The sequence below is a fragment of the Coptis chinensis genome, chromosome 5, assembly GCF_015680905.1.
Source record: "Coptis chinensis isolate HL-2020 chromosome 5, ASM1568090v1, whole genome shotgun sequence".
NCBI lineage: Eukaryota > Viridiplantae > Streptophyta > Magnoliopsida > Ranunculales > Ranunculaceae > Coptis > Coptis chinensis.
The window spans coordinates 14,540,778-14,558,171 of NC_141460.1; the positions used below are offsets into that span (position 1 = coordinate 14,540,778).

The following is a 17,394-nucleotide window of genomic DNA, read 5'->3' on the forward strand; positions in this document are numbered from 1 at the left end:
GCAACATGATAGTGATTTAACCAACCTAAATAAACAGGTTAATTAACTCCTATTACTATTACTACTTGCAAATGCACAAGGTCTATTGTAGTAGGTGTGCGAGAACAAGGTCGAGCCCATAGGGATTGTAATCTAGGAATAATTGAATGCTTAAAATACTATTTAACCTAATCCGAATATAATGGTGGTTGATTTGAAAGAGTGGTTTAAAAACTACTATTTGAATTATACTATAAAATTATAAAACTTGTATTAACTTATGAATAGTGGAAACACTAAGGCATTTGATTCCACCCTAGACTCTTGTAGGTTCTCTTACTTCACTATTTTAAAGTTCTCATGTAAGTACGAGTAGCATGAGGGAAAGGAAACCCTAGCTTCCTCGAATATGTGTTCGTTTAAGCCCTAATATGCATCTATACATGAAGTCGAATTGAATTTCAGCATGTAAACATATGAATCCCTAGCAAGAGTTGTCTTCTTACGGCACAACTCCTCACAGATTCAATATACAATTAACAGCCATGCTATAATGCTAATGGAGTAGTAATCCTACGATTAACTAGTCAAGATATGATATTTAATCATTAAAGATATCATCAATGCAAGTAAACCACTAACATCAGTGTGAAAACAATATCTAAACCAATTAAAATTGGTTTAAGAGCAGTAACAACAAAATAAAGATATCTTATACAAGTCTAGGGCTTCACTAAAGCCCTAGCTTTGAGTTTAGTTACTCATAAACATGGTGAAACAAACAAGATAGTAAAGAAGGGGAGTCATTGACAAAACCGTCGCTCTGTATGGTGGCTTCGTCTCCAACAAAGTCTTCTTCTTCTTCTCCAGTGGTTATATCATGCGATTTGGGTTTTTGTGTGTAGGAGGCGAGAGAGAGAGAGAGCTCCTTTTCTTCCTTTGTTTATATAGAGATCCCTTAGGGCGTACAAGTCTTGGAACTCCTTTAGGAAGCTTCCTTTCCGTGTTTTAATCACTTTTGGAAACATCCAAATCGAGTTCAAGCGGTTGAAGCAAGCTATGAAGGTGTTGTGAAAACACTGGAATTCTCATTTTTAGAAGGGGCGTGCACGCCTCGACATAAAGCTTCTAATAGCGGCTATTACCTCTTGACAACAGTACCTCAACTTTTTGCAGTAGCTTTAGAATTTCGTATACATGTTATTTCATATCTTGTTTTGTGTAGTCTCTCTATGTAATCAAGGCGTGAGAATCTCACAACTCCGTAAAGTCCTCGATCTCAGCCCGTTTCTTCGTATTCGCATCGATTTATGTAAAACCAAGGAAATAGACTAATCAAATGCACTTATATTAATTAACTAGACAATATAACATAAATATGGGCTTACATGTGTACCATTTATGTTCTTATCAAATACCCCCAAACTTACATTTTGCTAGTCCTCGAGCAAACTAACTCTAAACTAATAACAAAAATAAAAAATCCTAACTCATTTTCATAAGAATCACGATTACACTTAGCATGTGCAACAAGCCTTTTAAACCCCTAGGTTTACCCTAGTGGACGAGTTTAGTCTCGTGAGAGTTTTCAAAGAAGATACTCACAAACTTCATCTATACTATAGTGACTAAGAAATAACAATAATGTTTCCTTAATTTACCTCGGGTGTTTGTACTTCTCACTAGCAAGGAATAAAGAATACTCATTTTAAAACCTAAGTTAATACATATATAATAATCAAATCATCTAAATATAAATAAATATGTAATTAACTATACTATGAAATGCAATGGCAGGTCTGTTTCTGAAACATTGGAATAGCGTCCCTAAGTAAAGACAAAAATACTCTAATTTTTCCACTCAGGTTTCGCTAACTCCAGTGTGCAGTGGGCACACTTTTCCTCTCAATCTCAATGCCGTTCAAGGGAGACGAGGTCGATCAAACACATCTGCCACTTACTATCACACCAACCTATTCCTAATTGAGCTAAAGGTCTTTATTAGGTGTTATGGATGGTTTAGGTGATGGTTTAATAATAAATGGAATGGAATTCAAAATAGACAAGACTGAGAAAATAAGGTCTTCAAAATATGTAACTAGAGAAAGTCTTGTTCTTACTTTGCTTCTACTCTTTGTTTCCATCCTTAGCCCTTTTGTTTTGGCTTTTGACTCATTTGATTATGTTTTTGGAGTTCTAACTTTTTATTTTATTTCTATTCATTTTTTTCTTTTCTTTGGATGGAAACTTTTTTTTCTTTATTTTTCTTTTGAAGCAACTAACAATTCTTGGTTTTCCACAGGTCTTTCTCATTTCTTTTCTTCATTTCATCCTATTTCTCAAACTTATCAAATGGGTAGGCTATATTTATATTTATTTTGTTTTTATAAAGGGTAAAGAATTTGTGGTTTATGAAAAGGCTAATGAAAGGCTCAGTGGGGCAACTAGCAGAAAAATATATTCTTTAGGTTGGAATTTCTGGCTATATCGATCCAAAGAGGGCCTAAATTCTCTTTTAGGATATGGTATGGTGATCAAGCAAGTGGAAGTGTGATTTCTCTACTCGGAATTAACTTCTCCCTTGTGTCATCACTCAGATATCAACTCATATGAGGCTTTTAGGCTAGATTCTCACAAGATATGTAAAATTAAGCACTCTAACCTAGGTCTCAGAAAAATGCTACCAAATACAATCATGATGTTCATGCAAGACATTTATGAAAAGATGCAGAGACTATTACCTATATATTAACCTAAGTTTCTAATAACTACTCTTAATTCTAATGCTAAATGAGATTTCTAGACTATTATCATCATAGAAAAGGAAACAATACCATTATCACAAAGTGCATAGTATAAATAATTGTTTATTTTTTGCTAAGCAAAATATTTTGTTCCCACCCCCAAACTTATTGTAGACATTGTCCTCAATGTTGACATATATGTGCAAATGAAAAAGATAACACAGGGACAAGTAAAGATAAAGGAAAGAGGTTACCAATAACTCCATGAACGAAAAATAAAGCTCGAGCCACCTGTAGAAATTAGAACCTCACAAAAGATATAACAGTGATAATATAGAAAAGGAACCAAATTACTACAACGACTAACCTGTGTCACATATCTCATTCCATAGAGTTACACATCTCGAAAAAGACGGAGAAAAGGTGCTAAAGTGGAATGCATGAGATATGCGAAAGGTACACAAGACTCAAAAATAAAAACATGGGTTGCCTCCCATAAGCGCTACAGTTAACATCTTTAGTAGATGAATGCTTCACACAACTGATTCTTGGATTAGTTCTATGTGTTGGAGTTATCCCTCACATGAGGAAGAAAGAGAAATCAGTTCAGTTTGCATGGAAAAGCCTGAAATTCAGTTTAGTCTTGCCTTAGCGGCCCGCCCATGCCATGAACAACTTACAAGATTTTTTAAGAAGGCGTTACATTAGCCTTGCCGAGAGGGCGCACGTGCCCATGCCTATTTTAGTGACAAAAAATTTCAGAGAAAAGTCCAGTATTGTTTCTTTCTCTCGACCCTTAATTTTGGCTAAGTAAGAAACCAACAAAACTTAAAAAGAAATGAAAAGCAGTAAAACATACATGATACTCAATCAGTCATGATAAATAGGATCAATAAGACTTACCTCTTCCACATCTTGCCTAGCCAAACCGTCAAGGTATGGTTTCAAACGTTGACCATTTACCTTAAACACACGACCATCTATAGGATCTTCTATCTCAACAGCACCATGAGGAAAAATAGTTTTAACAATGAAAGGACCAGTCCACCTAGAACGTAACTTACCTGGAAAAAGACACAAAGAAGAATTATATATCAAGGCTTTTTTATTAGGTTCAAAAGACTTGCAAAGAATAGATTTATCATGAAAAATCTCAGTCCGCTCTTTGTAAATCTTGGCATTCTCATATGCCTCATTCCTTAACTCAACTAACTCATTCAACTAAAGTTTACGTTGTGAACATACCTTACGCATATCAAAGTTAAACGTTTTAATGGCCCAAAAAGCACGATGTTCCAATTCTACAGGCAAATGACATGCCTTTCCAAACACAAGCCTATAAGGAGACATACTAATATGAGTCTTATAAGCAGTTCTATAAGCCCAAAGAGAATCATTAAGACGTTGAGACCAATCCTTACGGTCAGGTCGTGCACTCTTTTCTAAAATCCACTTAATTTCCCTATTAGATACTTCAACTTGGCCACTAGTTTGAGGATGGTATGGGGTAGCAAGCTTATGAGTAATAGAGTACTTTTTCATTAAAGATTCAAATGCTCGGTGTATAAAATGAGTACCATTATCACTTATAATTGCACGAGGAGTACCAAAACGATAAAATATATTATATTGTTAACTACGACTTTATGATCATTCATTTTACATGGCACCGCCTCAACCCACTTAGAAACATAGTCTACAGCAACAAGGATATAGAGATAACCAAAGGAAAGAGGAAAAGGACCCATGAAGTCTATACCCCAGACATTAAAAAGCTCCACAACTAAAATAGGAGAAAGAGGCATCATGTTCCTATGGGAGATATTACCAGTACGCTGGCATCTATCACAACTCAAACAAAACTCATGTGCATCCCTAAAGAGAGTAGGCCAATAAAAACCACACTGCAAAACCTTCGCAGCCGTCTTTTTAGGACCAAAGTGACCACCACATGCATGGTCATGGCAAAAAGAGAGAATATTATGAAACTTACTCTCAGGGACACACCTCCTAACAATCTGATCAGGGCATGACTTAAACAAGTATGGATCATCCCAGAAAAAATTCCTAACCTCAGCAAGAAACTTAGATTTATTATGTTGTCTCTAATGAGAGGGAAATTGTTTTGTTACAAGATAGTTAACAATATCTGCATACCAAGGCGACTGGGATATAGCAAAAAGTTGTTCATCAGGAAAAGACTCATTCACAGGCAATATATCAGTAGAAGACTCTACTATAAGTCTAGACAAGTGGTCAGCTACCACGTTCTCCGTACCTTTCTTATCCCTAATCTATATATCAAACTTTTGCAACAAGAGTACCCAGTGAATCAAACACGCTTTAGCATCCTTCTTAGTATGGAGATACTTCAAAGCTGAATGATCAGTAAACACGACAACCTTAGACCCTATGAGATAATACCTAACTTTGTCTAAAGCAAACATAACAACTAACAACTCTTTCTCAATTGTAGTGTAGTTCATCTATGCATCATTAAGAGTTCTACTAGCATAATAAATAATATGGGGCAACTTGTCAAACCGTTCACCTAAAATAGCCCCAACTACATAGTCAGGACGCATCACACATTAACTCAAAAGGCACACTCCAATCAGGCGGTTGTATGATAGGAGTGGTAGTTAATAAATGCTTAAGCTTCTCAAAAGCTTTCAAACAATCTTCATGAAAGACAAAAACGACGTCCTTACCAAGTAAATTGCATAAGGGATGATATATCTTACTAAAGTCCTTAATGAAACGCCTATAAAATCCAGCATGACCTAAGAATGACATAATATCTTTCACAGTCTTAGGTGGTGGAAGACCATAAATGACATCAATATTGGCCTTATCAACCTCAATGCCTTTACTAGAAACAATATGACCAAGAACAATACCTTGTTGAAGCATAAAATGACATTTCTCCCAATTTAACACAAGGTTCTTCTCCTTACACCTAATTAACACTCATTCTAAATGGTGTAAACCCTCATCAAAAGAATCCCCAAACACCGAGAAGTCATCCATAAACACCTCAAGAAACTTTTCTACCATGTCAGAGAAAATACTAAGCATGCATCGCTGGAAGGTATCGGGTGCATTACATAACCCAAAAGGCATACGACGGTAGGCAAAAGTTCCAAAAGGACAAGTAAAAATAGTCTTTTTTTTATCCTCAGGTGTAATACATATTTGGTGATAACCAGAATAACCATCAAGAAAATAATAGTACTTATGACCGGCTAACCTCTCGAGCATCTGGTCAATAAACAGAAGGGGAAAACGATCTTTCCTAGTACCCAAATTCAACTTACGATAGTTATTGCAAAAACACCACCCGGTAGTCATACGGGTGGGCAGTAACTCGCCCTTTGAATTCTCAACTACTGTCAGCCCAGACTTTTTAGGGACAACCTAGACAGGACTTACCCATTTACTATCGGATATTGGATAAATGATGCCCGCATCTAACAACTTGAGAACCTCGGCTTTCACTACCTCTTTCATATTAGGATTAAGTCGTCTCTGAAACTCACGGGTTAGTCTAACATCCTCCTCAAGATGAATACGATGCATACAATCAGTTGGGCTTATGCCATTAATATCAGCAATATTCCACCCTAAAGCTACTCTATGTTCTTTAAGAACCCTAATCAATTTACCCTATTGTTCACTATCAAGATTAGAAGCAATAATAACCAGTAAAGAATTATCAAGTCCCAAAAAAACATACTTAAAAGTCACTACACCATAACAGGCTATTTGCAACGGCAAAAAACCGTTGCTAATAATTTTCGCAACGCTTTTTAAGCGTTGCAATTATGACGTGGGTAAAGCGTTGGAAATGTTTGCAACGGTTAATAAGCATTGCAAACAGAAATTTCCAATGCTTATTAAACATTAGTAATTTGTTAAAAAGATTACCAACGGTTCTTAACCGTTGCAAAGTTGTTAGTTAATTAAAAAAAATTAATTTAAAAGTCGTTTGTAACGGTTATAAACCGTTACTGATGGGTTGCTGATAGAAAAAATAATAATTTCTCATATTTTGTAGCGAGACCAGCTAATCCTACAAAAAATGAATGGTTCCACAATTTTTTCTCAAAATCCCTACAAGTACTGTCACACCCCGAATTTCGACAGAATTTGGAAAAACAGTATTTGTTCCCGACTCTTCGATCTCCGAGTCTCGGGACGAGATTCTTTTGAGATGTGTATAGTTGTAATGCCCGTATTTAAAATATATATTTATTAATTAATTAATTTAATTATTTATTTAAAATTTGCTGGATTTGGATTTGGGATATGTGGGCCTGATTTCTGGGCCCGAGTCTGTGTTGGGCTTGGGTTTCAAACCCAAGTATATATTTATATTGTTATGGAGAATAGGGTTCTTAGATAATAAAATAAAATAAAAATGGATGCAGAGATAGAAGCTGGATTGCTAAAGCGTTGGAGCGTGACAATTCGAACGATGAGGGATTCGTCGAGTTTTAATACAGGTGAGTAGATTAGTTTTCTATTTCACGAAATATGTTAATTATTCTGTTATTAATATTCGTCCTGTCATTGGTAAAACTGTCGTTATTAAAATTGATTAAACTCTGTTGAAACTCGGAAATTGGATTGGAACTGGTGGAAGCTTGAAACAAGCTGTCAATGGCGGTGCGAGCCAAACCAACATTTGTTATGTATATTGTTGTGTTGGTTGATTAAGGGTGAATGTTGGGTCGATTGAGTGTTGGGTATGCTGAAGGGGTGTGTAGGTGGGTGTTGTTGCAAGTGGAAGAAGGCGTCCATTTTTGAGTTTTGGGAAAACTCGGTTGGGTTGTTTTTAGTTTAATTAGAACTGTAGTGCTTTTATCTAGATTAAAAATCGATGGGTTCATAGTGATTGTAGTGTGTGTGTGTGTGTGGGAGTACTGATTGGATGAGGCTGTTAAAGCTTGAAGGTGCGTTAATGGGGGCGCGAGTGTGATATTGTGATACTGGGGTACTGTTGTGGTGGTGGTGGTATGTAAATTGAACTGTTGTGTTATGGGTTGGTTGGTGGAGGATGGGTGATGGGGTAGTGTAGAGTGAGTGGGTGTTGTCGAATGGGGGCTGTTGAAGCTCCCAAAAGTTGGTTAATGGCGCCGACCTCGATTTGGGAGGAGTGGGGGAATCGGGATTTGTTGGCATGGGAAGATGGGGTTTCTCAAAATGAGTTAAACCGTTGGAATGGAAGAAGGAGGAGAGATGGGGGGTGGCCGGCGCGCGAGCTGGTGCGGTGGAGGGAGCTGGTGAGCTGAGGGAGATGAGGAAGACGATTGTTGCTGTGGTTGGGCCTTAGGCCGAACCAATTAGCTACTTGGGCCGGTCCACATTAGTTTAGGTTGTGTTGGGCCAAGTTTCTTTTGGGCCGGACCAGTTAGGTTTAGTTTTTCTTGGGCCAGTTTCAATTATTTTGTTTTGGGCCGAATTCCATTTGTGTTTTGGGCCAATTCAGTTTAAGTTTTTGGGACAGTTTCATATCTTTTGTTTGGGCCAATTCTATCTTTGTTTGGACCGGTCCATATAAATTAAAATAGATTCCACGGGGTCTTTAAATATTTAGACTTTTGGGTTTTGGTTTCGGGCTTTGATTGTCGACTCTTGACTATTTAATTGTGCTATGTTTTATGTTGTAAATTGTATGGACAAATCAAATGCTAAAATGGTGCAGAAGCCTGCATAAATTGGTTCGTCATTATCTAAGAAAGAGTTGACGTTGATATGGTATAATTTTGACACATGACAAGAGTCAAATTTTAGGAGATATAATATTTATAAAACGCTATAAAAATGTTATGCGATACGTTTGGAGCATTTGTGACATTATATGATATGTTGGGATATATATGTATATTAAATGCAATATTTTTGGAGTAATAGATGTAAACGCTCCATTATTATATCTGTGAGATACTACTATGAGGTAGTATAGTATTTGTGGATATTTCCCACAGGATTGTGGCTTAGTGCAATAATATATTGGCTCGTGAAATAAGAAAAGTGGTTACGAGATGTATTGAGATAATTCTAAACATATTTGGCTTAGTGCAATAATGTATTTGACATGCACGTGATAAAGTGAAATGGTTATAAGACATGAATATATGACACCTGAATAAATTACGTAACAAAAATCCTAGAACCTAGCTACCACAACTCATGTGATTTGGCCCTTGAGATGGGCGTATGTGATATGATTGGCCCTTCTGGCGTTTCAGTGAATCTGAATGGCCCTTCGGGTGTAAATAATTTGATTGGCCCTTCTAGCGTTTCAGTGAATCTGAATGGCCCTTCTGGCGTAGCCGAATAGTGGCTTGATTATTCCGTTCGCAAAACTAGAACGAGACGCGCGATATTTTATGCCGAATAGTGGCAATACTTACATAATGGCTTTCGTGTGAGGGTTACCTGGTGTGCGGCATCCCGCTCAGGGTAGTTACGCACTGAGTGGTTCATTATGTAAGGAGAGGCATGTGGATGTACATGTTCGGCGTTGGGAAGCGATTGTGGTAGCTAGGGAAACTAGGTAAGACATAGATACGACGTGATTTTAGGGACACACAAAGAATGCCTTAAATAATATAATTATGGTAATATGTTAGTTAATTATATATCTTTAGAAAGATGATTGTATATGGTTTTGCAGAAGGGTGGGTCAAACTAATTATTTGTGTAGAGACGACCCACTCTGTAATTGAGCATGAAATGCGGTAAGTATAGAATATGCTTGGCTGGTTATTAGTTTAGTTAGAACCTAAGGCGCCTCGTGGAGGAACTAAATGCCTTTTTATTATGAGTATGGTTTGTTGTGTGGTTAGTGGGAAGTTAAAAGCGCCTCGATGGAGGAACTACCTGCCTTACTTATTGTAGTTAAGAATGTCGTATTAGTTGTTTGGAACTTAAAGGCCCGGTGGAGGAATTAAGCGCCTTATGGATTGTGTATGTATATGTATAAATATATATTGTATTTTAGGGCTACTCACACCAGCATTTTTATAATCTTGACCGATTTGCATGTTTGCTTATCGGGTGTGTTCATTAAATGAACATAGTTGATAAGTCTTGACAGGTTTAGTGTTGAAGAAGGTTGGTTGCTGCTTGTGGTTTGCGTTAGCGTTGCATTTCAGGATATGTTTTGTTTTCCCTTGAGGTGATATAGATTTTCAATTTAGGCAAGGTTATTTGTATTTTCATTTGTAAATTTAAATAAAGAGTTATTGAAAAGAGATTTGTAACCTAATCTTATTTGTAAATTTTTGTAATGAAGAGGACTTTTGTTTATTTATTAATTAATTAATTTAATTATTTATATAAAATTCGTTGAATTGGATTTGGGATATGTGGGCCTAGTTTCTGGGCACGATTCTGTGTTCAGCTTGGGTTTCAAACCCAAATATATATTCGTATTGTTCTGGAGAATAGGGTTCGGAGATAATAAAATAATAAAAATGGAGACGGCTTGTTTGCTCGAGCGTTGGAGCGCGACGACTCGGACTAGGAGGAATTCGTAGGAGCTGTTAATACAGGTGAGTAGTTAGTTTTTCTACTTCACCGGTATACAGTAACAGTTTTACTGTTCATTCTTCTTCTTCATGTCTCGTTATTTATTAAACTGGTTAATTATTAGTATATTGTTTTGGTTATTATTGAACTGCTTGCGGCAGGGCATTTACTTCGAAAAGAGCGTCAATGGCGGCGCGAGCCCCGAACTATCATTTGCATTGTATATCGTTGAAACTGTTGTACGGTTTTTTGTGTTGGGATTAGTTTTGTGAACTGTAAAAATGTGGTTTGTGCTCTGACGGTTACTTTTATCAGTTTCGTGTATATTCTAGTTTTGAATTTTAATTATTTATCCATATAAAGATATAAACTGTTACTATGAGTATGGTTGATTGTGTTATCAGTTTCATTATTGTTGGTTGGCCTGTTTGTTGGTTGTCGGGGTAGAATCGGTGGTGACTATTGATGGTGGGTGGAAGGTGGCTGCCGATTGGATGGTGTGTTGTTGTTGGACGGAATACGGTGGTCGGGCTATCGATTTGAGTCTGGGGCGTGGTTGAACCTGTTGAAGCTTTGAAAAAAAAGCTGTAAGGGCGTCGACATTTGTGAGCAGTGAGGTTTTGTTTGGGTTTTGATTTCACTCCAAAGGTTTGGTTTGGATGTGGATCGAAACCCAACCGTTTGGTGGTGGTTGGGGGTTGGCAGAAGAGCTGTTGGGAGCTCCCAAGACGCGTCAATGGCGGTCGGGGTTGAGTTTCGATGTAAAGGGAATCGGGTTATGATGATATCGGTAGATAATGAGGGTTAAAACCGCTGGGTTTTGGGGGGCCAAAGGTAGGTGGTTGATGGTGGTCGATCCGGTGGTGGAGGCTGCTGTGAGGAAGAAGCCAGATGAAGAAGATGACACTGTTCTGTGTTTGGGCTTGGGGCTTGGGCCTAAACCTTTGATGGTTGGGCCGGAACTAAGTTAGGTTTGTCTGGGCCCGATTTAGTTTAAGTTGTTTTGGGCCAAAGCTAATTAGTTTTCCTTAGGCCGAAATCTATTTGGTTTGGGCCGGACTAAAGATTAGTTTAGTTTGTTTTGGGGCCAGTTTCATTTTAGTGGTTTGTGGGCCGAACCAAATAAAGTTTGGGTCAGTTTAAGTTTCATTTTAAGTTGGCTTGGGCCGAAACCTATTAGCTTTCTTTGGACCAGTTTCAAGTTTATTTTGGGGCGGTCCATAAAACTTAAGATAGATCTAAATGGGTTTTTCAACATTTAGACTTTTAGGTTCTAAGGTTTGGGTTTGGGCTTGGCTAGTTGGGTCCGAACCATTTCCTTAGTCATGAGCCCAGAAGCCATGCACCTTTGACCTTAGCCATGAACCATGGCTATGACCATGAACCTGTTGAACATGGAAACGACAGTTTGACTTTGACCGTTGACTGTGGAATGTTGACTTTTTATAGATTTTCACATATTTAAGAATATGGACAAATGTAGTAATAAAATATTGTCGAAGCTTGTATAAATTTGGTTGTCAGTATCTAGGAAAGATTTGACATTGATATTGTGCATATTTTGACACGTGACGAGATAGAAACTTTAGGAGATATAATATTCCTAAAACGCTATAAAAATGTATGCGATACGTTCGAAGCAATTGTGACATTATATAATATGTTGGGATATATATATTAAATGCAATAATTTTGGAGAAATAAATGTATAAACACTCCATTATTTTATCGGTGAGATGCTAGTAGAGTATTTGTGGATATTTCCCACGGGATTGTGGCATAGTGCAATAATATATTGGCACGTGACAGAATGAAAATGGTTATGAGATATATTGAGATATTTCTAAATAGTGTGGCTTAGTGCAATAAGGTATTTGACCTGCACGTGATATAATGGAATGATTATTCCGAGATATAAATGTATGACACTGGAATAAATTATGTAACGAAAATCCTAGAACCTAGCTACCACAACTCAGAGGATTTGGCCCTTGTGATGGGCGTATGTGATATGATTGGCCCTTCTGGCGTTTCAGTGAATCTAAATGGCCCTTCGGGCGTAAGTAATTTGATTGGCCCTTCTAGCGTTTCAGTGAAGCTGAATGGCCCTTCTGGCGTAGCCGAATGGTGGCTTGATTATTCCGTTCGCAAAATTAGAATGAGATGCGCGATATTTTATGTCGAATAATGGCAGTACTTACATAATGGCTTTCGTGTGAGGGTTACCTGGTGTTCGCATCCCGCCGTGGTAGTTACGCATTCGAAAGTGGTTCATTATGTAAGGAGAGGCATGTGGATACATGTTGTTCGGCTGGAAGCGATTGTGGTAGCCGAAACTAGGTAAGACATAGATACGACGTGGTTTTAGGGACACACAAAGAAAGCCTTAAATAATATAATTATGGTAATATGTTGGTTAATGATATATCTTTAGAAAGATGATTGTATATGGTTTTGCAGAAGGGTGGGTCAAACTAATTATTTATGCAGAGACGACCCACTCTGTAATTGAGCATGAAATGCGGTAAGTATAGAATATGCTTGGCTGGTTATTAGTTTGGCTGTCACACCCCGAATTTCGACAGAATTCGGAAAAACAATATTTGTTCCCGACTCTTCGATCTTCGAGGTGTGACGCACTCTCCACTCCCAAAAACCCATAAACAGTTTAAAATAATGCGGATAATTAAAAACCAATAAAAATTTCAAATTAACAAAAGTCCTCTTCATTACAAAAATTCACAAAACAGATTAAGTTATAAATCTCGTTTCAACCCTCTTTAGTTATAAATACAACTGAAAATATAAAACAACATTTGTCTCAACTAAAAATCTATTACACGTTAAGGGAAAACAAAACATATCCTGAAATGCATCGCTAACGCAAACCACAAGCAGCAACCAACCTTCTTCAACACTACACCTGTCAAGACTTATCAACTATGTTCATTTAATGAACACACTCGAGAAGAAAACATGCAAATCGGGTCAGCATTATAAAAATACTGGTGTGAGTAGCTCTAAAATAATACAACATATATTTATACATATACATACACAATCCATAAGGCAGTTAGTTCCTCCACCGAGGCGCCTTAACTTCCAACAACTAATACGACATTCTTAACTATAATAAGTAAGGCAGGTAGTTCCTCCACTGAGGCACCTTAACTTCCCACTAACCACACAACAAACCATACGCATAATAAAAAGACATTTAGTTCCTCCACGAGGCGCCTTAGGTTCTAACTAAACTAATAACCAACCAAGCATATTCTATACTTACCGCATTTCATGCTCAATTACAGAGTGGGTCGTCTCTGCACAAATAATTAGTTTGACCCACCCTTCTGCAAAACCATATACAATCATCTTTCTAAAGATATATCATTAACCAACATATTACCATAATTATATTAATTAAGGCTTTCTTTGCGTGTCCCTAAAATCACATCGTATCCATGTCTTACCTATTTTCCCTGGCTACCACAATCGCTTCCCAACGCCGAACATGTACATCCACATGTCTCCCCTCACATAATGAACCACTCCGTGTGTAACTACCCTGAGCGGGATGCCGCACACCAGGTAACCCTCACACGAAAGCCATTATGTGAGTACTGCCATTATTCGGCATAAAATATTGCGCGTCTCGTTCTAATTTTGCGAACGGAATAATCAAGCCACTATTCGGCTACGCCAGAATGGCCATTCAGATTCACTGAAACGCCAGAAGGGCCAATCACATTACTTACGCCCGAAGGGCCATTCAGATTCACTGAAATGCCAGAAGGGCCAATCATATCACATACGCCCATCACCAAGGCAAATCCCATGAGTTGTGGTAGCTAGGTTCTAGGATTTTCGTTATGTAATTTATTCAAGTGTCATACATTTATACCTCATAATCATTTCACTATATCCCGTGCATGTCAAATACATTATTGCACTAAGCCAAATATATTTAGAATTATATCAATACATCTCATAACAAATTTTCATTCTTTCATGTGCCAATATATTATTACACTAAGCCACAATCCCGTGAGAAAATATCCACACATACTATACTACCTCATAGTAGCATCTCACATATATAATAATGGAGCGTTTATATCCATTTATTTCTCCAAAACTATTGCATTTAATATATATATTCCAACATGTTATATAATGTCACAATTGCTTCAAACGTATCGCATAATATTTTTATAGCGTTTTAGGAATATTGTATCTCCTAAAGTTTCTATCTCTTCACGTGTCAAAATATACACAATATCAACGTCAAATCTTTCTTAGATAATGACAACCAAATTATGCAAGCTTCCACAACATTTTATTACTACATTTGTTCATATTCTTAAATATGTGAAAAATTGGAAAAAGTCAACATTCCACAGTCAATGGTCAACGGTCAACGGTGAGTCTAAAACGTATCAGAGCATTTGGTTAGCTTAGACTTAGGTGAGTCTAAGTGATTCTCGGATCGTGGTTTATGGGTAGTATTTAGGAAGTATTATTTTCAAAACTATTTCCGCTAGTCGTTTTATTTTTACAAAGAAAATGAAAGAGATATAGAAATAAAGAGAGTCAATATTTTTCTTGATTTGTTTGTATGTCTAATGTGTATATTTATATTAGTTACTCTGGTGGAGTGCATATGAAATGCTTTTATTTTTCCTTATCATTTGAGGAGTGGTTATATGTGTAATATGTTAATTATTAAAGGATTTGATCAAAATGAGGTGTGCTACTATAAGGTTGTTTAATTTATAATGTTGTTTAATTGTTGGTATTCATTTTCACATGGAGTATGGGATAAGTACGACCACATGTCTGTGAACTTTGTATTTGAGTGTTATGTTATTATTTAAGAAACAAGAAGATATTTTATCTATATTGAATGAGCTGCTTTAACTGATGACTTTGTGACGTACTGAGTAAAGAACTAATTGCCTCGATGTTGGAGGAACTATCTCACCTCACTCGTACATTGTAATGGATGAATAATGTTTTAAAGTATAAGAGATTAATCTGTTAGAGGTGATTAGTTAGAAATAGACCGAATAATAAATAAAATATACGTATATTCCTTTTGAGATGTGTATACTTGCGTATACACGCTTTCTTATATTATTGTATATAGATGAACTATTACCGTGTATGTATGATGATAATATGATTTCACCAATAAGACATGCATGTATAGATTGTTTTCTTAATGCTGCGTTATTAATTATTAATTAAACTAGTCGTGATACTTGGTAGTCGTAAACCATAATTGGATTAATTGTTCTTAATTAATATATTGAACTTTGTTCATGCCGATATAAATTGTTGTTGCTGATATATTAGAAGTGAGTTTATATTATCCTAAAACTTTTAAAATTCGTATTATACGGTAGCAAGTCTTATTGTAATTGTCATTATATATGGAGATTAATTTTTTTGAATCTTTTCACCATTTAAAATAATTAGTAATAATAATAATAGCAATGAGCGTCGAGTATTTATTCTTAGGATTACAATAAGACTCACTTCTAATATATAATAATTAGTAATCATATATATGATTTTGATAGATGAATAAAAAAAAAAAAAAAATATATATATATATATATATATATTTTTTTTTTTTATACGTGCTATATTTGATCTAGTTGTAAGCATGAATTAGGATTCAAGGGTTGTTTTAAATTTAATATTTCTAATAGCATGAGTAGAGTAAATATAAAGTTTTATTGTAGTATCCATGACAGGAGTGATTTTTTTATTTTTTTTAAGTGTATTAGGGCACTGATTTTTCTTTAGTGCATGATAATGAAAGACTCCATAATGTTTTATGCAGGGATGAATTTACCCCATATTATTGATTAGTTTAAGTAGAATATTATTTTTCGTAAGGATTGCTACGTGTCAAGAAACTACATGCTAAAAAGAAATGATATATTTATTTTGCGTTTAAGTGACAGTAATAATTTGTTTTAATATAGACAGTTAAACTATAATAGATTTTGTAATGGTATGAAGACATATATTCTGAAATTATTTAGAAATAATTAATACCAACGTTATTTGTTCGTATAGCTTTACTTCCGAATCTCGGGACGAGATTCTTTTGAGATGTGTATAGCTGTAACGCCCGTATTTAAAATACGTAATTATCTATTTATTAATTAATTTAATTATTTATATAAAATTCGTTGGATTGGATTTGGGATATGTGGGCCTGGTTTCTGGGCCCGAGTCTGTGTTGGGCTTGGGTTTCAAACCCAAGTATATATTCGTATTGTTCTAGAGAATAGGGTTTGGAGATAATGAAATAAAAATGGAGGCAGAGATAGAAGCTGGATTGCTAGAGCGTGGGAGCGCGATGGTTCGGACGATGAGGGATTCATCGAGTTTTAATACAGGTGAGTAATTATATTAATTTTTTTAAATCGATTTCACAAAGGCTTTACTGTCAGAGTTTTTGTTCTCGCTCAATTTAGTTTTTCTACATTTTCCTATGTTGTTATTTTTCTCATACTGTCAATTTTTGGACTGGTTAGGTTAGTATAGTTATTTACTAAATCCTTGAAACTCTGGATTAAACTGTTGGAACTCAGAAGGAGTCGCCAATGGCGTCGCGAGTCCAACAGCAAGAAATCGTCCTACATTTTGGTGGAACTCTTCTAGGGTGGTGTTGATATTGTAGTTTTAACTGCTATACTGTTGTTGGGCGGATGGATTTTATTTTGATTGGGTTGATGTTGGGGACATCGAGATGGAAATTTGAGTGTGCTGTTGGAGCTTGAGAAGGCGTTAATGGCGCCGAACGCCATTGGTGAGCAGTGAGTTTTGTTTTGGATTTTTGTATGCCCTAAAGTTTTGGTTGTTAATGGGGATCAAAACCCAATGATTTGGTGGTGAGTGTGGGCTGGACAGTGGTGCGGAGGAAGCTTCGACGGGCGACAATGGCGGTCGGGGTTGAGTTTCGCAGTATGAGGGAATCAGGTTTTGTTGGTATCTAAAGAGGGGGTTTTTCTAGGGGATCAAAACCGAACCATTTTGGTTAGGTTGGAGTGCCGGTGGGTGGTTAGTTTGTGGCTGGTGGTGGAGGATGAAGAAGGAAGGGGCGTTAATGGCGATA

General features: G+C 36.5%; 1 pseudogene; it reads right to left on the reverse strand.

The window, feature by feature from the left end:
• Window positions 1-3,593: 3,593 nt before the first annotated feature.
• Window positions 3,594-6,302, reverse strand: LOC147496821 (uncharacterized; annotated as a pseudogene).
• Between the last annotated feature and the right edge of the window lie 11,092 nt (window positions 6,303-17,394).